The sequence below is a fragment of the Oreochromis aureus genome, linkage group 12, assembly GCF_013358895.1.
Source record: "Oreochromis aureus strain Israel breed Guangdong linkage group 12, ZZ_aureus, whole genome shotgun sequence".
In the NCBI taxonomy this organism is placed as follows: domain Eukaryota; kingdom Metazoa; phylum Chordata; class Actinopteri; order Cichliformes; family Cichlidae; genus Oreochromis; species Oreochromis aureus.
Window position 1 is genome coordinate 37,932,177 of NC_052953.1, and position 27,037 is coordinate 37,959,213.

The 27,037-nt window shown below is 41.4% G+C and overlaps 1 protein-coding gene across 1 annotated transcript in view; it reads right to left on the reverse strand.

Moving 5' to 3' along the window:
* Window positions 1-27,037, reverse strand: part of LOC120443059 — a 51,923-nt gene that overhangs the window by 21,731 nt on the left and 3,155 nt on the right. Inside the window, exon 2 of the mRNA XM_039620751.1 lies at window positions 18,651-18,726. The gene's annotated coding sequence lies outside the window, so the exon portion shown is untranslated. The remainder of the gene's footprint in view (window positions 1-18,650; window positions 18,727-27,037) is intronic.

Consider the following 27,037-nt stretch of genomic DNA (forward strand, 5'->3'; position numbering starts at 1 on the left):
TGGGCTTGGAGTTGGCCTCTAGTGTTGTGCGCCACATCCCCATTGAGTTCCTGATGAAGGCTCTTAGGGTCCTGTCGATCTTGTACAATTCTAGGCATTCCAGTATCCAGCTGTGGGGCATTGAGTCATAGGCCTTCTTGTAATCAATCCAGGCAGTGCACAGGTTGGTCAGTGTGGTCTTGCAGTCTCGGCTGACTGTTCTGTCTACCAGTAGCTGGTGTTTTGCGCCTCTGGTATTCTTGCCAATCCCTTTCTGTGCCCCGCTCATGTATTGACCCATGTGCCTGTTCATCTTAGCCGATATGATGCCTGACAGGAGCTTCCATGTAGTACTGAGGCAGGTAATTGGTCGGTAGTTGGATGGGACCGGTCCCTTCTTGGGGTCCTTGGGGATCAGGACTGTTCGACCTTCGGTTAGCCATTCCGGGTGTCTCTCGTTAACTAGCAGCTGGTTCATTTGTGCTGCCAGACGCTCGTGGAGTGCAGTCAGCTTCTTCAGCCAGTAGGCGTGAACCATGTCGGGCCCTGGTGCTGTCCAACTCTTCATACTGGAGACCCTTTCTTGGATATCTGCCACTATGATGGTTACTGGACCCTGTTCAGGGAGGTCGCTATGGTCTGCCCTCAGATCCACTAGCCACTGAGCATTGCCGTTATGGGTTGCGTCCTTCTCCCATATGCTCTTCCAGTATTGCTCCGTCTCCAGCCTTGGTGGTGCTGTTCTCTTATTGTTCCTTTGCCACTGAGAGTACATCTTTGCTGGTTCTGTGGAGAACAGCTGGTTTATCCTCCTGCCTTCTATCTCTCTGGTGTACCTCCTCAAGCGGCTGGCCAAGGCTGTGAGTCTTTGCTTGGCAGTTTCCAAGGCCTCAGGTATGGACAGCTTGCTGTATTTCTTATGCACCTTCTTTGTCGCGCCTTTCTGCAACTCCGTTAGTTGGCTAACCTCCCTCCGTGCTACTTTGATCTTGATAACTTAGATGAGGAGAGTACTATGTTAGCTGTCTGACTGTGAGGTACTGCAACAGCAGAGGGCACCAATACCCCTTGGAAGCGTGTAGTCCACCAAACCAACGAAGAAGACGATGGTGCCACTTCTAACGGTCTAAAGGGAGCCCAGCTGCACCCTGCCCCGAACCAACAACCTTCTCTTTCAATGTAAGTATATCATTAGACTTGAAACATATATCAGCTGTAACAATAGTTAGCTTAGTCAGTTTTCTTGTTGCATTGAAAGCGTTCCTCTGTTACAGGCTTAGCTTTCAGTCCCGTTTAGTTTTTTGGAAAGTTCATGCTAATGCAGCAGGTTGAAGATTTTAGCTAGCTTTACTGTGAAATAAACGCCAGTTTAATTTACCAGGAGCAGCTAAAGACAATGTTCCTTTTTGATTTCTGTGCCAAGTCAGTGAAGTCACTGAGGGGTTATGTATTTCATTGCAACCTGCTTCTGCCATCCTGACCATTGTAGAGGAAATTTAAAAAAAATATACGAGTTGGGTCAGTCATATACTCTGAATAAGCTCACTACACTTCTTAAAACTAAAACAACATTATCTGATGAGGGTATTTCCAAGCTTTGTGAGGTGGTCAAGGGATCCAGAAATGTGTAACAGGTGAGGAATCAGCTGAGTCTTCATCAGATGTACTGTGTGACATTAGTGATGGTCAGATATTCAAAAGTATTATTATTATTTTTTTTTTTTTTTAACCAAAATCCATTGTGTTTCAAACTACTGCTATACCAAGATGCCTTTGAAGTTGTTAATCCTTTAGGTTATCGAAATAAATAGATAAAACTGTAGTTAAAGGAACCTTGTTTTGCATGCTGGAGATAATTTGGGCTCACATTGCACTGGTGGCCTCTGCTTTAGTCGTGGAGCAGAATGCACCATAGAGATGTACAACTCTCCTGTTGAACACCTCAAGACTGAAGGTACACCAGATATAGAAGGAGTAAAGTTTGAGTCAGTTTTCAACTGTTTAAAATATTTTCACATCTGTCAGCCAGGTTTGCCATTTTGATTAGGACACAAAATTTTTATGGCATTTTGTCATATGATGTTGCGCTGTTTCTTAAATTTTTTTGTGAAAAAAAAAAAAAAAAAAAAAAAAAAAAAAAAAGAATGGTTCACCCACCCATTCTGAATTAGAGCATTAAACAGTTTAAATACTCTGACTCTGATACCTCTTCAAAGCCGTGTGAGATCAGTCCTCAAACAAACTCTCAGCACAGTTAATACAAAACTGGAACTTTTTAAGGCTGTTGCCTCTCATAATTGATGACGTGGTGGAATGGAAGATGGAGCAGATGATTTTTACCCCACTGCATCCAGACTGCAAATGAATCGCGCATGTGCGAAGCCACTGCTGGCATGTGATGCGCAGCAGCAGAAGAAAAGGACCTGTGAGGCTCAGTAACAGAGATTTTATTAGAAAACTACAGACATTTTACGCTGAAAAATATAATTTTTTTCCCAGTGCATCATGATAACTTCATTTCAGTTTGTTTCTTTTCATCAGCAAATAAAGGAGGTTACATATAAGCTACTTTTTTTATTGCTCAAAACTTGTCTGAATACAAACTGCACTTGTTGGTCGACTGTGATGTATGTGGCTGAAGAAAACAAATTGCTGTTATTTTTAGGTTGTACAGTCCTGATCAAAAGTTTTAGACCATTTGAAAAATGGCAAAAAATCATATTTTGCATGGTTGGATCTTAAGAAGGTTCCAAGTAGAGCTTCAACATGCAACAAGAAGAAATAGGAGTGAGGCAAAACATTTTTTGAGCATGCAATTTATTAAAAACAACGCTTAAACTGAAACAGGCTGTTTTACAGCTGATCAAAAGTTTAGGACCACACCTCCAAAAAACATGGGTAAACCCCCAAAACAGAAAGTTCCAAACTTGAACTCAGTAATTAATTGGTCCGCTGTTCTTGTTGATTACTTCATGCAAGTGTTTCCATGAGGTGAGTGGGAACATTTCTCCAAGTGGTGAAGAAGGCCACATGAAGGGCGTCTACTGTTTGGAACTGTTGTCCATTCTCAGTTGGATTTAGATCAGGGAAAGACGCAGGATGGTCCAAAAGAGTGATGTTATTCTCCTGGAAGAAATCCTTTGTCCTGTGGGCATTGGGTACTGTAGCGTTGTCCTGTTGAAAAACCCAGTCGTTACCACACAGATGAGGGCCCTCAGTCGTGAGGGATGCTCTCTGCAACATCTGGACATAGCTAGCAGCCTTTTGACACTCCTGCACCTCCAGAAGCTTCATTGTTCCACTGAAGGAAAAAGCATCTCCCCAATCATTGTGGCGCCCCCTCGTCTGTAGGGCATAGAAAACATCTCAGGCGGGATCTGCTTGTCATGGACCTCCATGTCCGGCGCGCCCTCCACGCCATTCACGGCCAGCACGTCTGCGACCCGCACGGCCAGCACGTCCGCGAACGGCGCATCGTAGATCAGGTGCCACACCTCGCTGTTGCTCACAGCAGCAGCGCCGCCGCCGCCGCCGTCACTGGACCCGGGGCAGGCCACCGGAACCGTTTCGCCGCGGCTACCGGACCTGTGGCAGGCCACCGGAGCTGCAGCTTCGCCGCCACTGGATCAGTGGCAGGCCCCCAGAACCGTTTTGCTGCTGCTGCCGGACCCATGGCCGTCCGCCGGAGCTGCAACGTTGCCGCCATTGGACTCGAGGTAGGCCTCCTGAACTCTGTTGTTGTACTGATGGGCCGCCTGAGACTGTTTTGTGGCGTTTTTCTTTTTTTTTTGCACCGCTGCGGGATGCGCGGTCTGACTTTGGGACTGTGACCTGGGAGGGGTTGTTGATTTGTTGTTTTTGCTTGTTTTGGTTCTGGCCCTCCGTCCTGGACCCCCCACCGCCCGCCCTGGGTTGGTTGTGCTGTGATTTTTGGTTTGTGTTTTTGTTTTAGGGTCGTCGGGAGTCGACCCTTTGAGGGGGGGTACTGTCAGGGTCCTGGGTCTGAGCGACCCAGGATCCCTGGGCAGTCATGGACTGGTGATGGTGTATGTATTTTTGGTGTTGCTGCTGCTCTTTTCCATGCTTGTAGATGTGAGTGTGTGTGTATGGGTGCAGGTGTGTCTGTACACTGGTTTACAGGCGCCTTCAGGCCTGGTGGGTGTGGCCCTGCTGGGGACTGGCCACACCCCGGCTACACACCTGCCGCTGATCAGGGCTCGTCGGGGAGCTACTTAGGAGAGTCTTGGAGCTCCCACCGACGCAGGGGATTGCTTGAGACTCCACGTTAGTCACCAGTTTAGGTTTTGTCGTTTAGTGTATGTCTGCCATTGATAAGTGTGCTGACGGCTGCCGCTATTGTTCCCTGCAGGAGGTGCGTGGGAGGCATGAAGAGCAGCGGGCACCGGGAGTGCCGACACACCGGAGCAGAGAGCACAAGGAGGATACGACACGGGAGTCTGGGGAAAACACGGGGATTTATTGTTGTTTTGCACCATACACTGTAAATAAACACACTGTCTACTCATAGAGCTCCGCGCCTGGGTCCTCATTCCCTACACGCCCCACGGTCTGCTATGCCGTACCGTGACAGTTAGCCCTGTGACAGACTGGTGACCTGTCCAGGGTGTACCCCGCCTCTCGCCCTATGAAAGCTGGGATAGGCTCCAGCGCCGCGACCCTGAAAAAGGATAAGTGGAAGTGAATGGATGGATGGATGTTAACTGTTTAATTTAATCATTGTCTCTACTGGTTTTTATTAATGTTTCTAGCAAATTATGACAAAAAGTCAAAGAATGTAAGTTTTATGCCAGTTAGCTCTATTATGTTTATTACCTCATTTGTTGGACCTTAATGTTTTTAGACGACATTCTGGCTGCAACAGCTGCCAATAATTTCGTGTAAATATGAACTTTTGAATAAAAAGGCATGTTTTGTATTATACAGCTCTTCTGTGCTTTGTCAATAGGAGACGGTAAACAAGCTTATTAAAATGTATTTTAACTGGTTTACTTTATATTAGTTTTTTATTTCAATGTAATAATTGCACAAAAACCAAAGTTCACTGTGAATTTTACATTTATCAACAAGTATACCGTTATGTATTCTGCATTATCACTATATTTTCCACGGTGAAATTCTGCCAACCACAGCTGCCAGTATTTTACCGTAATATTCAACTTTTTAATATTTATTTTATACAGTTTCACTGTATTTAACAAAGTAAGACTGTAATCAGGTCAACGGAATGTCTGTTGTTTTCACATGAATTTATGTTTAAATTCAGTCATTTACTGTAAAAAAAAAATAAAATTATTTACTGTGAAATTTAAGATTACCGAAATAGGATACCGTTTTGTGTTCTACATTTACAATTTATTTTTTACGGTGAAATTCTGGCAACCACAGCTGCCAGTAATTCACCATAAATTCTACAATATTTTTTTTACAGTGTAGGAGTGTTTGGACCCAGAATTGGCCAATAATGTCAAAATTAACAAGTGAAATACTTAGCAACCTAAATGAAAAAAATATAATTCATATGTCTGAAAAGGTTTACATTCAATGAATCACCCATATTCCAAAGAAGTGAACTCTCCGGAATGTCTTAAGAAAAAAAAACAAGTACAGTTTCAATAACACATGTATATCTCAGAATACCACATTCAGGCACTAAACTTTCATATCCCTCTACAGCATAGCGTTGCCCTGAGGCAACAAACCACATTTTCATGCCTTACACTGGCCCTTCAAAAAAAAAAAAATCACTTTTTTTTTTCCCCCCTCAAATAATGCTACCACACACATCTCTTTCCAATAAAATGATGAGTTGAAGGTGGTGTGACTTTCATTTGGAAGACCCCTTTCTGCAAGCTGCACTACATGAGAGACATCTCCATTAGGAGGTAAGATAAAGATCACTATTTTACATGTTTATAGTGAAATAAATGTATAATAAAAAATACTTGCATGTGCATGAATATGTTAAGAAGCATATTTGATTGTTTGTTCTACTTTTTAAAATTTATTTATACAGTAAAACTGTTAATTTTCATTCGTTGCCTCAAGGCAACACTGCGCAGTTAGCCCAATTTTTTTCAGGCAATATAATGCATTTGCATATGTTTGTACAGATGTGTTTGTGTGATGTGTTATATGATCATAGTATATGTTTTTTCCTTTACAATCTACTCATAATTACAGGACATTGATGTTAATACCTTTTATGGAAGGAAACCAAGGGAATGTGCATTTTCTGTCCTCAGAATGTGAGGACAGTGAGCTTTCAGGGAGTGACAGTGAAGTGGAGGAGTGGATCCCTAAATGAGGTTTGAGGGACACTTAGGAGCTCAGGGGTCAGGGGTCAGTTGGTAAAGTAACTGTGCCTGTGTGTGTGTTAGTGCCCACATAGCAAGCAGGTCTGGCCAGGATCTGGTATCAAGTCGGCACTGCTGGCTGACTTCTGGCATGATAAGACGTATGTCATCCAGATGTGGGCCAGGCCTGGCATAGATGGCACTGTCTATGTGATGGCATGCCACATCTGGCTTGATTGTGGCTTGGTTTATGTGGCCCAGGCCTACAGAAAACAGGTCTGGCCCAGATCTGGCATCAAGCTGGCACTTCTGACTGACTGGTGTTTTGGCAGAGTGTATGTCAACCGGATGTGTGCCAGGTCTGGCAATGACGCCACTGTTTAGGCAATGGCATGCCACATCTCAGGTTGTAGAGCAGGTTACAAACTGATCGGAAGGTTAGTGATTCGATCCCTGGTTCCTCCAGTCTGCATGTCAAGAGTGTGAATGTGTATGAATGTAGTTAGGAAGCACTCAGTTAAGCGAAAGTGGGTGAATGTGGCATGTTGTATAGAGCACTTTGAGTAATCTGGGAGAGTAGAAAAGCGCTATCAGTCCATTCACTGTCTGAACAGTTTCGGCATGTTACTTTTGCACTGTTTTGCATGTTCTGGCACATGTTGTTATTGCATGGCTTGATTAAGGTACACATTAGGCTGACATCTGGGGCCAGAGCTGAAACCGTTCTGGGCCAACACAGTGCCAGCAGTGTGTCTGCAACTGGCCCATGGCTGCACACCACCTACAGATGTGTAAGCACATTGTGTGGGCCTGATCCGGGCCATACCAATTTTGCTGTGTGGGTGTGTGTGTGTGTGTGGTCGTGTATTACTTATTGTTGTGGGGACACAAATTTCTTTACACACTCACATTGTGAGGTCTTGCCTACTTTATGGGGACAAATTGCAAGGTAAATCATCAATTTTAGGGTGAAGGCTTGAGTCAGGGTTAGGGTACATGGGGTTAGGGTCAAATGTTGGATGTATTTTGGTGTTTTATTATTCTGTGAAATGTTTACATTGTTTATTTGTTGTTTATTTATTTGTTCATCCTTGTTGTACTAATACAACTTATTATAGAATAACTTGGCATTTTACTACCCTTGTCACACAGTGTTGCCTTGAGGCAACAAACCAATATCTTTGGGGGGGGGGGTGTCAAATTTTATGATTGATATATTATTAGTGACCCTAAAGCTCCCCCAAAATAGGGAGCAATATTTTTTTCCCCAAAAATTAAAAAGTCATGCAGTAGAGGGATATGCAGTGTCAGGATTGAGTGTGTAGGCGCAAATGAAGGACACCAAGGACGAAACAAAAGTGAGGCTTTAATCGCTGATAGAAAGAGTCCAAAAGTAAGCTTAAAGCAAAGGTTGGTCGAATCACCAACTCAGAGGAAAATAACGACACTTAAACAATTATTAGAGTCCAAAATAAAATAAAAAATCCACAAGAAGCAGTGGAGCTCATGAAATAGTCCAAAACAGAATATTCACGAAAAACACTGGCGCTCAGGGAACAGTTCACAAACAGTTCAGGGAGCCGGACTGGAGGTTGACAGCACAGGAGTCCAGGAAGAAACAGTTTAGGGGGCCGACAGCATGAAAAGCGGCACTGCCACAGGTGACAAAACATTTCAGGATGCCAGCCACATGGAAGGTGGCGGCGGCGACAGAGCAGGTCAGGAGGCTGACCGTGTGGAAGGTAGCTGCAGTGCAGGGGAAGCAGGTTAATGGCCTGGAAAATGGCCGGTGATGATGTGGTGTGGTGGATGAATTTGGCCGTGCTGGACGTAACAAAAAGTGGCTCAGTGTTTCAACATTCGGAAGGAGGAACTGCTCTCACAGCTAGAGATTGACGAGTGCGATGGAAGAAGGATCGTTGAGTGCGAGAGCAACTGACCTGAAAGATAGGATCATGGCAAAGCTTGAAACTTGGATCCTCCGTAGCCAGTTACCAAGACTACGTGAAGTACCCTCAGAAGATCTCCTAGATGATGTGATTGCAGCACTACGGGCGATACCTACCGTGACCAATACAGAGACTAACCAATTGATCTACACTACAGCAGCAGGATTCAGTTGAACACCCACAAGGAGCAGTACATTCCATGGAGAAGTAGACTAGAGGCCAAGATCAAGGTAGCACTGAGGGAGGTTAGCCAACTATCGGAGCTGCAGAAAGGTGCAATGAAGGAGGTGCCTAAGAAGTACAGCAAGCTGTATATACCTGAGGCCTGGGAAACTGCCAAGCAGAGACTCACAGCCTTGGCCAGCCATTTGAAGAGATATACCAGAGAAGGCAGGAGGATAAACCAGCTGTTCTTCACAGAACCAGCCATGGTGTACTCTCAGTGGCAGGGGAACAATATGAGAACAGCACCACCAAGGCTGGAGACTGAGCAATACTGGATGTAGAGTAGACATCCAAGAGGAGCTGAGGAGTCAGCTGAATGGGAAGAACAAGAGCAGGGCTATCAACACCTGCCTGTGATCAGGAACCGTCCTGGGATAATCAAGATCAGGAAGCTCCTGACCATGCATAGAGGGTTTCACCCCAAGTCCAGCACCCTGAGGCTGTATGCTAAATGGAAGGAAGGAGGCCAGGGATTGTTGAGCGTCAGCACCACAGTCCAGGATGAGACAACGAACATCCACGAATACATCAGTAAGATGGCCACGACTGTCCACGTGCTCAGTGAATATGTCAGGCAGCAGAAACCAAGGAAAGAGGAGGAAGAGGAGGACCCATCATAGAAGGACAGGCCCCTGCACGGTATGTACCACCGGCAGATAGAGGAGGTGGCTGATATCCAGAAATCCTACCAGTGGCTGGACAAAGCTGGACTGAAAGACAGCACAGAGGCACTAATCATGGCAGCACAAGAACAAGCTCTGAGTACAAGATCCATAGAGGCTGGGGTCTATCACACCAGGCAAGACCCCAGGTGCAGGCTGTGTAAAGATGCCCCAGAGACAATCCAGCACATAACAGCAGGGGGCAAAATGATAGCAGGCAGGGCATACATGGAACGCCATAACCAAGTGGCTGGCATAGTGTACAGGAACATCTGTGCCGAGTATAACCTGGAAGTCCTGAGGTCAAAATGGGAGAGGCCCCCAAGGGTGGTGGAGATTGAGCCAAGATCCTGTGGGATTTTCAGATACAGATGGACAAAATGGTGATGGCTAACCAACCGGACATACTAGTGGCGGACAAGCAGAAAAAGACAGCCGTAGTGATTCTGAATGACAGCAACATCAGGAAAAAAGAACACGAGAAGCTGGACAAGTATCAAGGGCTCAGAGAAGAGCTCGAGAAGGTGAAGGTAACAGTGGTCCCAGTGGTAATCGGAGCACTCAGTGAAGTGACCCTCAAGCTAGGCGAGTGGCTCCAGCAGATCCCAGGAACAACATCAGAGATCTCTGTCCAGAAGAGTGCAGTCCAAGGAACAGCTAAGATACTGCACAGGACCCTCAAAGCTCCCAGACCTCTGGTCGAGGACCCGAGCTTGGAGGATAAAGACCGCCTGCAGGGGTGAGCGGGTAATACATATATACCGTATTTTCACGACCATAAGACGCACCGTACTAAAAGGCGCAGTCTCAGTTATGTGTGCGGTTACTGTATTTAACACACATATAAGGCGCACCTGATTATAGGGCGCATACAAGTATGCGTATTTAAAAATAAAGCGGGAGCAAAACTTAGTTTGGTACTCACATTTTTATTCTCGTAATCGTCATCAATCAAACCCATCGAAGTCCTCATCCTCTGTGTCTGAATTGAACAGCTGTGCTAAATCTCCATCAAACATTCCAGGTTCACTTTCTTCACTGTCAGAGTCACTTTCCGTGCCGTGCGGCTCCTCGGAAATGATGCCGGCTTTTGCGAAAGTTTGAACAACAGAGCCAGCAGACATGTTAGCCCAAGCATCTACAATCCATTCGCAAATTGTGGTGTAACTCGCCCGGCGCTGCCTTCCACTCTTGGTGAAACTGTGGTCTCCATCGGTCATCCATCGCTCCCACGCCGCTCGCAGCCTAACTTTGAACGGGCGGTTCACACCGATGTCCAGCGGTTCCTTTGTCAGGCCTCCCAGAATGACAGCAAGCTCACAGTTCATTTGTTTCACTTGTTTTTTCACATCAGCTGTGAGATGGGCACGCATAGAGTCACAGATTAAGAGCGATGGTGATGCGTGGAAAAAACCACCTGGTCTCCTTACATACACCTCCCTTAGCCACTTTTTCATCATTTCCTCATCCATCCAGCCCTTTTCATTTGCCTTAATGATGATTCCTGCTGGAAACTTCTCTTTAGGCAAAGTCTTTCTCTTGAAAATCACCATAGGCGGCAGTTTCTGTCCATTAGCATGGCAGCCAAGCACAACAGTAAAAGAAGACTTTTCGTGCCCTGTTGTGCGTATCGCTCCCGTGTGACTCACCGGGATGTCGAAAGTGAGCGGGACCTCGTCCATGTTTGTGATGTGGCTGGGCTGGATGTTTTTGTCGCCGATGTGTTTGCTGCAGTAGGAGCGGAAGATGGCCAGCTTTTCATTATAATCCGCTGGAAGTTGCTGCGCTACCGTAGTCCTGGTCCGGATGGAAAAATGGCACCGTTTCATGAAACGAAAGCACCAAGACGGACCTCCTTGGAAATGTTCAATTTTCATTTCTTCTGCTAGTGAAACTGCTTTTAGCCGAATGGTGACCGTCGAAACGCTTCTCCCACTCGTTCTTTGCTCGATGATCCACCGCTCGAGTCTTTCCTCCAACTCGGGCCACCTCACCTTATGACCGCGGAAACTCAGCTGCGTTTTCTTGACCTGCCGGAGCTTGTTTTCTAGCTTCCTCCACTTGCGAACCATCGATTCGTTAATCTTAAATTCTCTCGCCGCTGCTCGATTTCCATGTTCCTCCGCGTAGCTGATGGCCTTCAGTTTAAACTGTGCTTCGTAAGCGTGTCTCTTTGCCATTTTCAGGGTTGTTAAAACAACGATGTTCTGCATAACGCACATACCTGTTCTTTTATACAGCTATGTGCGATGTATATACCAGTACAGTCAACGCCCACACTTCACCCTTTAGCATTCTCATGGTGTTCTCTACTACGTCCTCATTACAACACACAGGGCGCACTGCACTATAGGGCGCGCCGTACTTTTTGAAGAAAATCTAAGACTTTTAAGTGCACCTTATGGTCGTGAAAATACGGTACATGATTCAACCCTCAGCTCCTCCATTCCCCCTGCAGAAGTATTCTTGGGTAAGATACTGAATCTCAAAGTGATCAAGCAGATGAAATCAAGTGAATCTGTCTGTGAGATTAAAAAAATAATGCTTAAGGCATAAAATAAAGTGCCCTGTGAATGAAGTGAGGCTATAGAAAAAATGCCTTAAGTAGTCAGCTAGAATAGAAAAGCACTATGTAAGTACTAGCCAATTTAATATTCATTTAATATTAAAATTGTTTCAAGGTCTTTCTTCTGGTGCTTTGTTTCTACTTGTACAAGAAGTTCTGAACTGACCAAACTGTAATGTTAATGATGTTTATTCAAACACAGAGGTAAGGCTGAAGGTCATTCTTTAAATAAAAATCAGTCAGGTACGTCTTGATGCATGCTCAATCATCCAGGTAAGTCAATCTCCAAAGGTTGATTCTGTTCATCTGAACGTTTTCAGTGGGAGAAACATTTTGTCACTCATCAAAGTGACGTCTTCAATCTGAGACTGAAGCATTAACATTATTCATCTTGTTACAGTTCAGTATTCTCCTGGGAAACCCTAGGTTGTGTTATTTTTAAAGTACTAATTACTGTTTGAGCATGAAGACGTTCATTACATTTCAGTCCAGTTCAGCTGCTCAAGTTTAACATGTTCTGTATAAAAGTTCAAATTTTGCCCTGAATGTGCTCGTAAAGTCCAACCTGTTCAACACAGAGAGATGGATGTATGCCCAATGATAATCCTGCATACAGGAGGAACATCATGGCTTTTCTCAGATTTAACCTGAGCCTTACTCGAATGATGAAAGTGTATGTGTGTATGTCTGTTCCTTAAACCCTCCTAGAGATGTCAATCAATCTGGATGAAATTTGCTATATAAACTGCCTGGGGAATTAAGATTATCAACCTTTATACAGGTTTGGGAATTATTTTATTATTATACCACTTGAATTAAAGAAACTATGTATATTATGTGTAGCTGATCTCAAACCAAACATCAACAATATATCTATGTTTTGTGTATGTTGTTGACATTATGTCTCCGTTATGTTATGTATATGTTGGTTAATACATTTTGCTAAACAATTGTTAGTGCAGCGAATCTTGCAAAATTGAAAGTTTTTATTAGTGGAGAAAGACATTACTCATGGGTGGAGTGTAGCAGGCAAGGATTTTCACACGTGCTTGCCAGTGTGAACCATATATCATGAGTGTTACAAAATGCCTAAAGTGCTCTGACCGCAGAGATGAATTTCAAATTAAAAAAATGTAATTCTTTGTTATGCTTTTAAAAGAAGAAGTAATGCTTTTGCACATAAATTGTGTGTTCTAAGAAAATAACCCTTCACACGATCCAAAGGCAACAATCTTGATTTATTTCCCATTGTGAGGTCAGTTCTGCAGGGACAGTCAGATTTATGTTTTCTGATAATAAGCCAAGTGAGATCTAGTGATTGCCACAGCAAAGGAATGTGTGTTTGCATGTCTGAAACAGCACAAGAATCCAAGGTAAACAGGTAATGTTTATAATATGAAAATGCACATTTACACTATCATATATTTTACATACTATAATCTATATTTTTATATGGATTAAATGATATAATCAAAAGTTTAAATTTAATGAAAGAAAATGATCACCCAGCTCTAGATAGCATCTTTCACCATATGGAAAAGAAATAGTAAAAACTTATAAAAGATTTGCATAAGATGTGGCCTACTTCATATAGTGAATCATATAAGGCTTATATGATTTACTCATGAAAGTGGCCACTTTCTCATTACTTTCATATATTGTTGTAGTAAGTATCCAAAACATACAAGTTTCATTTATATAATTTTTCTAGGGATCTTATATCTGTTTTCACTCTTGTATGCTTTTCATACAAGTTTCACACAAGACAGATACAAACTTTATAAGATTTATATATATCGTTTCCATATGGGTCAGCTCATTGCTTTGGATTCACAGCCTGCAGCTTTTGGCTCAGTGTGATCACACTCATAAGCCTAGTTTGCAACAACAGGCAGCCGTTTTCAACCATAAACGATGAATCCACTGTGTGCAACTAACTCAGCACCAAATGTCAGACACAAAAGGAGTTTTCAGCTGGTAAACTGGAGCAGCAGAAGCTCTCACAAGGCAGATAAGAACTAAAAGTTAATCTACTAGCCAAGCAGCAACATGGCTTAACTTTGGGGGTAAACTATGGTTAACTTAGCAGAGAGTTTTGATTAGTAGACTTTAGACTACACAGAATACGGACATGAAAAGTGAAGCAGGGGGTGGTTCCTGTCGTTGGATAAAGAAGTCTGAAGCAGCTATAAGGAAATCTATGGTAAAACATGGCTGTAGCTCAGAAGGTGGACCAGGTCCAGTTACACTCGCAGTAGCACAGGAACAGAGCGGGAGGGAAAGAGAGAGAAAGAGAGCCAGGGACAACAACGTCACATTAGAAAGGTATCCGGTCTTTAAGTCTGACGTCACTGGCCGTGTCTAGGCTCAAACTCAGCTGCAGGTCCATAAATCAAATGATCACTGCGGCATCACTGAGAGTTGAAAAACTATCTAAAGTCTTTCATCTGTAATAAAATGATCAGCATTCTGCTTTACTAGGTGTAACAATTGAGTTTAACATCCAGGCATCCATGAAAACGAAACGGAATTTATGACGTTTAACGGAGTTAGAAATTAGCAGCAAGTTAGCTCGCTAGCTTCCATCTAAATACAATATAGCATGTCCTGATTTTGGAAACAAATTCAAATGTACAGCTCTGCTATCACTTCCAACATAAATGAAGACAGAAAACTAAACAGCAGTGATGTTTGTAGGGTTACTGAAGTTTGGCTAGCAGTATATAACGATGTGCTACGTGACCGCTAGCGACACAGCTATGTTAGCATAATATAAACACGCAAACTTTATTCCACTTGATAAAAGTTAACGTGAGTTTTCTCGGTGGTCAGGAACAAATGTAATCTCATGGCAGGATGCTGTAAACGGACCAAACTTCAGCCAGGAGAACAACAGATCCACAAGGATGAATTGGGTTAGTCATTCATATACTGCTGCATGGGCTGGGCTGTAGCTACATCGTAAGGTTTTAAAAACTGAGCTTTAAAATGATTAGTGGTAATAAAAGCCGAGGGAGGTCAACAGTGATCACTGACTGTTTTTAGGAGCTTTTTGAGATTAAATAGAAGAAAATACAAAACATTAAACATGTTAACAACACAAAAGGCATATTAAACGCAGACTACTTTAGGCCCGGAAACAAGATTCGTCACGTCATCACTTAAAGACCGGATAGTAATCATCCACAACTATTTTCAGTTGTGGATGATAAAGGATTCAGAAAGTTTATTCATGCAGGCCCATATGACAGAGAATGTGCATCTTCTTTTTGTTTTGCATATTTTAATTTATATTTAATTGTGTTGTGGTTTGCAGTGTTTTGTGTTGTTTCACTTTAAATTTGTTTAAAAGGAAAAAGCTGAAAATTTAAATAGCTAAAAGTGGAAATGTAAATTGTTGTTTTTTGTATTATATGATTTATTTATTACATTTTATGTGGAGTGACTAAATAAAAGTATATTTACGGTGGCCCCTAGAGACAAAGCACGTACAAGCTCCAAAACACGTACGAGCTCCAAAACACGTAAAAAGTCCAAAACACGCACAAACTCAGAAGCACGCACAAACTCCAAAACACAACGGAGGTGCTCCAGGATGCTAGGGGCAGTGTTGAGCTTTTGTTACCAAGTTGCTACACAAGCCAAGAAGTACCAACGACCGGATTTGGTGTGTGGTAGTAACAGGTAAATGAACATTTTCTAAAAATTATTTGAATATATATGAGTGCCTGTGTATAAATACACAGGCACTGGAGTTTGTACGCGTTTTGGAGTTTGTACGTGCTTTGTCTCTAGGGGCCACCGTATATATCTATATGTAAACATATAAGTAAAACCATTAGTAATTTACATTAGTAATTTCTTTTGTGCATAATTTTATATTGTTGTTGATAATAAATTAATTAAAGCAACAAAACCACCTAAAGAGCTGGTTGGGAGCCGAAAGATCCGGCTCTTTTTAGTGAGCCAAGCCAAAAGAGCCAGTTCTCTAAAAAGAGCCGGAATTCCCATCACTACAGTCCATGGTTTTTATGTCTCACTTTAAACAGCTAAAATGGCCAAAACACTAACATCAAACTTCAAATTGGATGAACAAACCACTGAGAGACACTATGGTTATTACATACATCTGTTATGTATACGTCATGATTTGATTCATGAATCAAAACTGACCTCAGGCTGCCTTCTGTTAACTAATTTAAACTAACATTTGCTTGGATGGTAATGTCAACTTGCCTGGTAACTTGGCGAAGTGACTAAATTGGCCACTTTCATTTTTTGCTTGATGCCAGATGCATACCCTATAGCGGTGGTGTTTAGAACGCCACTGCTATACACTCATACTTGGCTAGAGCTTGTTGAGCTGAGAGGCATGCAGCTGTTTCTGGTTGTCTCTGCCTGCATTTCTGTAGGCCACTGCCTACAACTAGCAAGCTGGCCAACCTTACTGTAGCTTGTTTCCTGGCTATATTGTAAAATTATACTGTTATAAAAAAGATAAGCATACAGTTAATATCAACCACCTTTTTACTATGTGCTGGATGTCAGGAGGGCCTATTTGTCTGTTGAAATGCTTCGTGGCCATCTTTATGAACTTAAACACATTCACAAACATCCTCTGCATAGAACTGCTTGGTCTTATGCGGAGGATGTATTAAATAAATTGTATTACATGCATGCTAATTGCTAATTTTGAAGTACATCTTAATAAACCATCAGACAGTAAAGATAGCAGAGGTAAAGGCATGTAGCAAAGGTTTCAAAACCTATCTAAGACAGGAAACACCTGTTACACAAACTCCTAGGACATGATCACACGTATAGGTTTTAGGTCTCCTGTATTTATTCACAAAACCTAACCCTAGCCCACACTGAATGAGAACAAATTTACAGCAGCTGGAAACAGTATTTATAGCCAACATAGTTACAGGACCAGCTAAACATGGATGAACTGGTTACACCTGAAATTGACATTTTGATGCGTCACATGAGAAGTAACAAGATTCTGGCCCCGTGTTGACCTCCTGACTTCCATTTAACACATTTGGAAGTCAAATTACTTTGATCAGATTTGAGCTCATTTTTAGTGAAACAGCCTCTTGGCTGTTCCTGTGTTACTGTTTTGTTGTGTGCTGGGATATTAACACAATGTTCAGGGGCTTTTCACCTTTTCTTATCCAAAACACCAAACACACAATCTTAACATGACCTTACTCTCTCATTTCTAATCTGAACCAGTCTAAAGATTTCCAGGAAAGACCATATTGTACATACGTGTTGTGATTCTTACTGGTAGAACAATCAAACATGGATTTTAACACCACAGGGAAACAAAGATTCCTCAGAACAGAAAGAAATATGGGCTAAAATGTTCCTTTACGGTTTCTACAGAGAGGAACAACCTAAAAGAGCCAGCAGAAAATCCTGCTGTTGTGAGATTTTAGAAGTAATTTCCCAGTTATAATTATAACTTGGTGTATACCAATCCACAGAAGAGACAGGAAATACTAAAGTAACAGTCCACTTAAAAACATCGTAACACGTTCCAAATGTCTATAATGACAACATTGTTTTGTTGTTTTGTGCAAGCTGTTAACTTTAAATTATAGCCTAGTTATGATTTAAAGTTAGGCAAACTCTATTGGCTTTGTGAGTAGGTGCATGTAACATTTACAGTGGTACTCTCATCATTTGATCAAGTAAAACTTCAAGTTTTGTCTCATATTTACAGTGTAATTAAAGGCCGGTCCGTGAAAATATTGTCGGGCATAAACCGGTCCGTGGCGCAAAAAAGGTTGGGGACCGCTGTCTTAGAGCACATATTAAAATAACAGACAAACTATTCACAATGTTGCAACGATTATCACTAAGGTGCTGCACTTCTCTTGGGTCCCCACGAAAAATTTCCTGCTGCCATCTCTGATAGACATACGAATGTGTATATCTATTATAGTAGTTGCTATGGTAAGGATTAAGCACAGGGCACTACAGCGAACACAGAAAGCATTCTTGGCCACCTCCTGTATGCTTGCTTACTTGCACACCAGACTGTGACCCACTTACAGATGCGCCATCATACTGTTAGCCAGCAAGGTCTGTAGTCCACCCCATGTTCCTCTTAACAACTAATAATCCTGCTGGTAAACACAGCAGCATCCAGTCTGTGTGCTTCTTAAAACCCCAGGAAACTCTAATGTACATTATAGTACGTATGAAAGAAATTTGGTCCAATTTACTGACATCCTCAGTCCGTCTGTAATGACTAAAAACTGCACACTCTCTAACCACGTGTTTTATCTCCCCAGCAACCATTTCAGCCAAAGACGATAGGATTTTATTCTGGATTGTTTTGCTGGTGAACGTTTTTGGCTTTTTGTTCCGATCTCCTTTTAATTTTTTCTGTTTTATTTATATACCCCTAAAATCCCAATAACAGTCACCTCAAGGTGCCTGTAAGGTAAAAACCGTACAATAATACAGCCACAGGGTGACAGGGTTGCAAACCGTGTTCGACATTTCTAGAAGAATTGCCCTCGGTCTGCTCTGGCGTAGCCGGCAGCCAGCGGAGCCTGCAGGCTTGTCACTGCAGCCCACTGTGGGCTAAAGCAGGACTTTAAACCTGTTATACCTTTGAGATAACAAAGGAAAAAATGTAAGGATAAGCTCTGGTGGAATTGTTCTATGTTTGGATTAAAAAGGTATTAAGACACATTCCTTTAAAGACTGATTCAAAGAAACTCTCTCCAAGTTTGTTGGCTTGTTTTTGAAAAGATCATTAACTCATGAGCTGTTAAACAAGTTGCCAAAGTCTTTAAAGATTCAACTAAGCTTCCACAAGTCTCCACTGGCTACCTGAATGGTCAGCTTCTGGAAAACACCCTGTAAAACACCACAGAGGAAATGACTCACCTGGTTACCAGTTCAACACTGCTGATCCTGGAAAACTACCACTTACCTTCTTATTTGCTGTTGTTGCTTGTTTTCATTTGTGTTTTAGTTTTGTTGTTGCTCACTTTTTCTGCTGCGATCGGCTGGGGTGAGACAAGGAAAACAGGACAAAAGACATGCTGTGAAAGAGAGCCAAAGATTAATAACAAGTATGATTCAGTGCAGAGAGGTCTATTAACACATAGTGACTGAAGAAGAAACACCCAGTGCATCATGGGAATCCCCCAGCAGCCTACACCTATTGCAGCATAACTATGGGAGGATTCAGGGTCACCTGGTCCAGCACTAATGATATGCTTTAGCAAAAAAGGAACGTTTTAAGCCTAATCTTAGGAACAACAAGTAGGCCTGCAGTGTGAGAGCAAAGTGCTCTAATAGGGTGATATGGTACTACAAGGTCATTAAGATAAGATGGGGCCTGATTATTTAAGACCTTGTATGTGAGGAGCAGGATTTTGAATTCTGGATTTAACAGGAAGCCAATGAAGGGAAGCCAAAACAGGAGAAATCTGCTCTCTCTTTCTAGTCCCTGTCAGTACCCTTGCTGCAGCATTTTGGATCAGCTGAAGGCTTTTCAGCGAGTTTTTAGGACATCCTGATAATAATGAATTACAGTAGTCCAGCCTGGAAGTAATAAATGCATGAACTAGTTTTTCAGCATCACTCTGAGACAGGATATTTCTAATTTTAGAGATGTTGCGCAAATGGAAGAAAGCAGTCTTACATATTTGTTTAATATGTGCATTGAAGGACATGTCCTGGTCAAAATGACTCAAGGTTCCTCACAGCATTACTGGAGGCCAAGGTAATGCCATCCAGAGTAAGAATCTGCTTAGATACCATATTTCTAAGATTTTCAGGGCCGAGTACAATAACCTCAGTTTTATCTGAATTAAGAAGCAGAAAGTTAGCGGCCATCCAGGTCTTTATGTCTTTAAGACATTCCTGCAGTTTAACTAATTGATGTGTGTTACCTGGCTTCATGGACAGATAGAGCTGCGTGTCATCTGCATAGCAGTGAAAATTTATGCTATGTCTTCTAATGATGCTGCCTAAGGGAAGCATGTATAATGTAAACAGAATTGGTCCTAGCACTGAACCCTGTGGAACACCATAATTGACCTTAGTGTGTGAAGAGGACTCTCCATTTACATGTACAAATTGGAGTCTATTAGATAGATATGATACAAACCACTGCAGTGCAGTACCTGTAATACCTACAGCATGTTCTAATCGCTCTAATAGGATATTATGGTCAACAGTATCGAACGCTGCACTGAGGTCTAGCAGGACAAGCACAGAGATGAGTCCACTGTCAGAGGCCATAAGAAGATCATTTGTAACCTTCACTAAAGCTGTTTCTGTGCTGTGATGAGCTCTGAAACCTGACTGAAACGCTTCAAATAAGCCATTCCTCTGCAGATGATCTGTTAGCTGTTTGACAACTACTCTTTCAAGGATGTTTGATATGAAAGGAAGGTTGGAGATTGGCCTATAATTAGCTAAGACAGCTGGGTCTAGAGATGGCTTTTTAAGTAAAGGTTTAACTACAGCCAGCTTGAAGGCCTGTGGTACATAGCCGATTATTAGAGATAGGTTGATCATATTTAAGATTGAAGCATTAATTAATGGCAGGACTTCTTTGAGCAGTTTTGTAGGAATGGGGTCTAAAAGACACGTTGATGGTTTGGAGGAAGTAATTATTGAAGTTAACTCAGAAAGATCAATTGGAGAAAAAGAGTCTAAATGAATATCAATGGTACTGATAATGTTACATCTGTCAGATAATTGTGTGGATGCTTTAAGCATCCACACTATTGAGTTCCTGTTTCTCTTTATTCTTTATACTTTATTATTATTATTCTAGTTGCCACTTTTTCATTATTTTTTTGGCACTTAACTACTTCCACAATTTTCAGCCGATTTTCACCGTTCAAATTTTAAACTATTCTGCTATTTCTGCTAATGATCGCTATATCTTTTGGTGTTTATTACTGTTATACTTTTAAAATATTCCACTTTTTCCTTTAATTTGTCCCATTGAAATGAATGGGAAACTTCTGCAATTCTGCTAAATTTTGCTTGTTTTGAAACTTAACTACTTTTTCCTACTTTCACGTAGAACAACCATTCAAACTTTAAAATGTTCTCAAATTATTGGGCTATTCAGGAATAAATCAGATTTTTCAAATCTTTTACCGTTTTATTTTTATGCCTCTTAAAGTTTTGAGTTGGAAAATTGTGATTTTTCACAAAATACATGCGTTGTTATGGTTGCTATGCACTTGGCTTCCAGTGTGCCACTGTAGGTTTCGCAGTCTTCTCTTCATGTCCGAACAACTTCTTGCTACTTGCTCAATTTTCACTCAACTTCCACACATTATACATCAAAACGTAGGTATTTTTGCTGGCTTTCCGAAAATGTCACCATCATTGTTGTGAGACTTATAGAATTTTGGAAAATCTCCTCAGAGCAACACAAAGTCTGAAAACTCTCCATAGAAAGTCAATGGAGAGTTTGTTCAAAATCACCGCTTGATTTCTGTAATGAGAGGCATATTCGAATCGTCATATCTCCTTAACGAAGCGAAGTTAAAACATGAGGCTTGTCCCAGTATATCTTCAGACACTCCTGATGCTCACAATTCAAGAATTTTTTCTCACCTATTACCGTTCTGAGATGAGTTACACTTGTTTGAGCGTAGGAAATTAGTCCTTCGCTCAGATTTCTTCAGATTTCAAACTCTGAAATGAACCACTTTTTTTTTCTCTCGTCATAACTTTTGTTGGATTTCCACAGAGACCTGAAAATTTCCATGATTGTTCACCAAAGCCTGCTGTCTCTTACGGTGAAAAATGATATTGATACTCCAAATAGATTTAGAGTTAGAAAGCGTTGTTTGAGGGCAAGTCAAGGCAGTTTTGCTTTGCTCTACTCAGTTATGGTGCATTACAAGTCAAATATCTTTAATAATTCATATTTTAATGATACATTGTCAACACTTTAAGATTCCCCATCTCTTCTGAACAAAGCGGTGTAAGAATGACCGTTCTAGCCCCTATAGTTAGGAAATTATGGTCATTTGTTTGAGGGGAGTCGTCATTATGAGAAATAGACTGCAAAAATCCTGTGTCTCTCTGTGCTGCATGCACCTGTTTTGGCGGGAAAAAGTGCACAGGCTCTCTGATTGGTGGATTCAAATTCAGCAGCTCCCAGGCTGCTTGACTGAGCTAGAAACTTACTTCTCTCTCCTGTGTGTGTGTGTGTGTGTGTGTGTGTGTGTGTGTGTGTGTGTGTGTGTGTGTGTGTGTTTGTGTGTGTGAGAGAGAGAGAAAGAGAGGCGAGAGAGAGTTTTTATGGGAGCATCTTATTGTATGATTTAAATTCAATATATTTAGACTGGTTGACTGAATTTGATCCTGTGTGTGTCTCTCTGTGCATGTGTGTTTCCATATGTTTCCATATTTCTGATTGTGTGACTGTTACACTTTTTTTTGCTCAGTTTTTTTTCATTTAACAAGTACATTTGAAGGACCCTTAGCATGTTCAGCATTTTTTCAGCTGTCCATTTTGCTTTTCCAGTTTTTCTGTTTAAGTTATTACTATTGTGCTGAATCATACTATTTCTGCTATTTTATAAGATTTGTGCTAAATATAGTATTTCTACCCAGTATAGTATTTCTGATTAATTATAGTTTTTCTACCAAATCATATTACAGTATTTTTGCTTTTTATACCATTTTATAGGATTTTTATATTGCTTAATATAGTATTTCTGCTTTTTATAGGATTTGTGCTTAATACAGTATTTCTGCTAAATGTAGTATTTATGCTTAATCACACTATTACTATATATTTCTGCCAGCTTCCCAGCCAGCCAATCATATCTGAGGTCTGCAGTTTCTTCTCTCGTCATATCTCAGCGACGGATGTACAAAGAGTAATGAAAATCGCAGTCAAAGTACACCAAAGTCCGCTGATTCACCCAGTACAAGAATTATGCTCCTAGTCCACCTAGTTTTGGAGTTACACGACGTTTTGTAACTCAAAAACGGCGCTCTTTGCCTCACACCGCGATCTAATTCTGACTGCTCATCACCCTGTTTCCCAAGTGCTCACTGTCTTTCCCAGTGGCGCAGCTGGTAATGACACAGGTCTGCAACCCAAAAGTCGTGGGTTCAACTCTACCTTGGACAACATGTTTTTGCCCTACAAATTAATACACTATCACAGACCACTAATTCATATTCATCATTTATTACAATTCTGAAAACTTTTTACCAGCTTTTCTAATATGGACCTCACATTCTTCTTAACACTCCATGGCACAAATACTCTTCCCTTTAGGCTCTGTGAATGTGTGTGTGTATCAATATTTCTCCCATTTTAAAGTATTACTCCTCCATAATTGGATTTCTCTTAAATCAAAGTACTTTTACTACATCTTAGTACTTCTGCTCAATCATAGTATTTCTGCTAAATCATAGTATTTTGCCAAATCATGGTTTTGTGCCAAATCATCAGAATCGTGTTTATTGGCCGAGTATATGTGCAGACAAATACAAGGAATTTCGTTCCGGTAGATGGTGGCTCTCGAGCACAGCAATGTAAATCACACACACACACACACACACACACACACACACACACACACACACGTATCTATATATACATTACACATGCACACATACATACACAAAGCTGTGTAAACCAACTATAAATAACTAATCTAAACGTATATACATAAAATACAGAAATGAAATGAGGTGGAATGAATACTACAGAATGTACATAAGGTGCAGTTGCAGTCTGGCAGTGGGAGCAGTGTGACAGTTCAACTGTTTAGAAGGGAGATGGCGAGGGAAAGAAACTGTTCCTGTGTCGGGTGGTCCTGGTCTGCAGGCTTCTGTACCGTCTGCCAGAGGGCAGCAGATCAAAAAGTCTGTGTCCAGGGTGTGAGGGGTCTGTGATGATTTTCCTGCCCGTTTCCTGGTTGTTGAGAGGTACAGATCCTGGATGGAGGGCAGGGGCGCCGATGATCCTTTCTGCTGCCTGTACAGTCCGCTGCAGTCTGCACCTGTCCTGGTTAGTGGCTGCACCATACCAGACTGTGATGGAGGAGCACAGGACAGACTCAATGACTGCAGTGTAGAACTGGATCAGCAGCTCCTGTGGAAGACTGTACTTCCCCAGTTGTCTCAGGAAGTACATCCTCTGCTGGGTCTTTTGAGGATGGAGTTGATATTGGTCTCCCACTTCAGGTCCTGGGAGATGGTGGTACCCAGCAACTTGAAGATCTCCACAGTCGACACAGGGCTGTCTGATATGATGAGGGGTGGCAGAGTTGAGGATGTCTCCTGAAGTCCACTGTCATCTCTACAGTTTTAAGAGTGTTCAGCTCCAGATTGTGCTGACTGCACCAGAGTACCAGCCGCTCAACTCATCATAACATTTGTGTTATGTTATAGTATTACTACTAAGTGGAGGAATTTCTAAAATGTTACAGTATATGTGCTGATTACAGTATTTCTATATAATAGAATTTTGGCAAATCTCCTCACACCAACACAAAGTCTGAAAACTGCATAGAAAGTCAATGGAGAGCTTGTTCAAAATCACCACTGGATTTCTCTAATGAGAGGCATTTTCAAATCGTCATATCTCAACGCAGCAAAGTTAAGACATGAGGCTTGTCCCAGTATATCTTCAGACACTCCTGACGCTCACAATTCAAGAATTTCTTTCTCACCTATTACCATTTGGCCATGAATTGGGTTTGTTTGAGGGTAGGAAATTCATCCCTCGCTCAGATTTCTTCAGATTTCAAACTCTGGAAATGAGGCACTTTTTTCTCTCGTCATATCTTTTTGATGGATTTCCACACAGACCTGAAAATTTCCATGATTGTTCACCAAAGCCTGCTGTCTCTTACGGTGAAAGAATGATATTGATACTCCAAATAGATTTAGAGTTAGAAAGCATTGTTTGAGGGCATGTCAAGGCAGTTTTCGCTTTGCCTCTACTCAGTTATGGTGCATTAGAAGTCAAATATCTTCAATACTTCATATTGTAATGATAAATTGTCAATACTTTAAGATCCCCCCATCTCTTCTGAACAAAACGGTGTAAGAATGACTGTTCTAGTCCCTACGGTTAGGAAATTATAGCCATTTGTTTGAGGGGAATCCTCACTATGAAAAATAGACTGAACAAATCCTGTCTCTGTGCTGCATGTGTAAAAACAGGTGCACCTGTTTTGGGGGGAAAAAGTACATAGCCTTTCTGATTGGTGGATTAAAATTAAGCAGCTCCAGGCTTTTTGACCTACCTAGAAACATACAGGAAACACTGTATGTACAGCCCCTATTTGTTCACTTGCTTCTGCTGCTGCTGCTGTGTGTGTGTGTGTGTGTGTGTGTGTGTGTGTGTGTGTGTGTGTGTGTGACAGAGAGAGAGAGAGAGAGAGAGAGAGAGCCTTTTTATGGGTGTATCTTATTGTGTGCCTACTGGTGGTGGTCAGAGGGCCGGTGGCGCCAGTGTCCAGCAGCCTCACCTCTGTCAGTGCGCCCCAGGGTGGCTGTGGCTACAACGTAGTTTGCCATCACCAGTGTGTGAATGGGTGAATGACTGGATATGTAAAGCACTTTGGGGTCCTTAGGGACCATAAAAGCGCTATATAAATACAGGCCATTTACCATGTCCATATTTGTAATTGTGCAAGTTATTACTATTATGCTAAATTATAGTATTTCTGCTACTTTTCGGTATTTGTGCTAAATACAGTATTTCTGCTAAATCTTAGTGTTATTGCTTAATTATATTATTTGAGCAAAATCATAGTATTTGAGCATATTCTTTCTATTTGTGCCATAGCATAGTATATTTGCTGAATTACAGCATTTCTGCTATGTTGTAGTATTTGTCCTAAATCACAGTATTTGTGCAATGTTTAGGTATTTTTGTTTAAATAAAGTATCTATGTAATCTGGTACCATGGTTGCTAAAATCCTGTATTTCTGAAAAGTTATCTTGTTTCTGCTAAGTTACAATATTTATTCTAATTTCTGCTGCTAAGTTCTGCTATGTTATTGTATTTCTGCCAAGTATTATGTTTTCTTTACGTTATTGCAGTTCTGCTAAGTAATTACATTTTTGCTAAGTTCTTATGCTTCTGTAAAGTTATTACAATTTTTTGCAAAGGTTTTACAATTTCTGCAACTTTTCAGCTTTTTCAGCTAGTTTCAGCTGACAGCTTCAGCATTACAGCATCCACACTGCATTTTCGCAGGAAATGCAAATTTTTCTAGTTATGTATATTTTTTCTCTAATAGTTTAAATTTTATTTGTGAAGAAGTTCATGAAGTCATTACTAGTTAACGTTAAAGGAATGGTTGGCTCTGACTTTTTGTCAGCCTGGCTAAAGTGCTGGAAAAAAAAAACCTGGGGTTGTTCTTATTGTCTTCAATCAAGAGTTACTGATGACATTTTGATGGCTTCAGATGCTGGAAATCATACCATTCTGATTTGGTTAGATCTGAGTTCAGCTTTGTTGAGTTTGTAGTGACCCTGCGATGTTTAGTTTGTATATGTTACCTCAGTTCTTACCTGTATGCAGATGGCATTCAGTTCTCCTTTTCTTTGCAACTAACACGTTTTTACATACTTGTTATTTTACTTACCTGTTTGACTGCAGTCAAATATTTTTAAATTCTAATTTGAATTTAATTTGATCTTAAACTCTAACACAGCCTCTTATCACTGTTTCAGATAATGACACCCAAGTATCAAACAATGCCTTGGTTCTCCAAGTTGCTGTGCAAAGTCTAACTCTCTTTATGCTGAAGTTATCAGCTCTCCGTCTTTAGACACTCATGTCAAGAAGCTGACTCAGTCCTAATCTAAGAATCATTGCCAAGTTTGTGTGCGCCATTTCTAATGAGGAATTGGTGTAACTTGTTAATGCGTTTATCTCTTCTCATTTCATCTAGTGCAACTCCTTATTTACCTGACTCAACAAATCACCTTTAAATCTTTCCACAGTGCAGCTGTATGTCTTAACTAATTTTAGGAAGAGATAGCACATCTCGATTCATTTTAAAATCTTTTGACTGGCTCCCCGTTAGCTTTAGAGTCAATTTTAAAATTCTTGTGTTACCCTTTAAAGTTTTGAATTGTAAATCACCCCAGTGCATCTCAGAGCTTTCACTGACCTACTCTAACTGTTCCCTTCAGTCTGCAGAGCACACGCAGGTCTTTGTGCTGTGTTTTTTGTGGTGTATGGTACTTTGTGACCTTGCCTGTGAAAGGTGTGGTATAAATAAACTTTACTTATTAATAACACAACAGATAGTATAACTAATCAACAGAGACAGTCAGTCAGCACTCAAGGAATG